This window comes from Camelina sativa, chromosome 9 (genome assembly GCF_000633955.1).
Source record: "Camelina sativa cultivar DH55 chromosome 9, Cs, whole genome shotgun sequence".
Taxonomy (NCBI): domain Eukaryota; kingdom Viridiplantae; phylum Streptophyta; class Magnoliopsida; order Brassicales; family Brassicaceae; genus Camelina; species Camelina sativa.
Window position 1 is genome coordinate 442,239 of NC_025693.1, and position 384 is coordinate 442,622.

Below are 384 nucleotides of genomic sequence, written 5' to 3' on the forward strand. Positions count from 1 at the left end.
CAGAAGAAAGCTCATAGAGATGATAACTTTGCCGAATCGAAGATGAATGCGAAGGCTATTAGGTTGGAGGTGTCAACACTAAAAATTGCTGTAGGACAACGATACAGTAGCAAAAAGCAGTTCAGGAATCACGTGAAACTTATTTCGGTTAGGGATGGATTTGATTTTAATGTACCAGTCTCAAATCCGAGACAAGTGGTTTTTAGGTGTTGGGTTAAAGGATGTATTTGGAGAGTTCGTGCATCTGTACAAGGGGATGACCCGGATTTTCATGTTCGTGTATACGATTCGGAACACACATGTTCTGTGACGGAACGTTCTATTAGATGCCGTCAACCAACAGCTGATGTACTGGCAGGTCTTTACAGGGACTATCTTGGTGAT